Raw genomic sequence first — 1,065 nt, forward strand, 5'->3', positions numbered from 1 at the left:
CTTAGGCAAAGTAAAAATGAAATCTTCTAGACACAGTCTTCCAAAAGGCATGTAAGGGAAGGAGTCATTGAGAAATAAGAGAGAAAAGATAAAGGGAATTCCCACACAAAAGTGGAAAGTAGCATATTTAGCTCAAGTAGAGAAAGTTCTGAGGCAAATGAGAAGTCCCAAGTGTCCTTAGCATAAGTTACTAGTGAAAGAACTGGGTTCAGCCTCAACCCCAGAAGAAGTGCTGGGACCCACAGGATGCCTAGAGACACCCCTTAATAATCACATTCACCTTTCTGATGGCTTCTGCCAAGAAGGAATAAAAAGCCGACAATACTTGGCTGGGCACTGTGGCTCAAGCTTATAATCTAGGCACTCTGGGTGGCCAAGACTAGGCTGAGCAAGAGCAAGACCAAGACTCTATCTCTATTATAAATAGAAAACTTAGCCAGATGTGGTAGTGCACCCCTGAAGTGCTGCTCAGGAGGCTGAAGCAGAGGATTACTTGAACTCAGGAATGTGAAGTTGCTATGAGTGAGGCTGATGCCATGGCACTCTATCCAGGGGCAACAGAGTGTGATTCTGTATCAGAAAGAAAGAAACACAAAAAAGAAAGACCTTGAATCCAACATGTGAGCTACACATGTGACAGGCTCCATCCTGGCTGCTGAAGCATAAATGGACCAGGTTGGCTTTTAGCAAAACTATTAAATGCACCAAGCTGTCTTTGGTCCTTCCGTTACTTCCATTTCCACTCACTTTCCCCTTCCTAAATCTCAGTGTTCTTTTCTTATTCATCTCTTGCTCTCAGGCAGACAGTGGTGCATTTGAAGAAATTTGGACTTGAAAACTGGAGTTCTCTTTTCTCTGCTAACTGGCCAGAATTCCTTGTTAAAACTTTAACATCTCTGTGCTGAAATTTTTTTTAAACTAAAATTGGGGCATTGTCACAATCTTATAATTAATTTACTTTATTTGTTTACCTTCTCTTTCTCAACCACCATTCACTGCTTCAGAAGACCAAACCCACCTGTCTACTTCTTCTCTTTATGCCTTTGCACTGGGGAAGACCCAGGA

The sequence above is a fragment of the Otolemur garnettii genome, unplaced genomic scaffold (genome assembly GCF_000181295.1).
Source record: "Otolemur garnettii isolate 467f Iridium unplaced genomic scaffold, OtoGar3 scaffold00012, whole genome shotgun sequence".
Taxonomy (NCBI): Eukaryota; Metazoa; Chordata; class Mammalia; order Primates; family Galagidae; genus Otolemur; species Otolemur garnettii.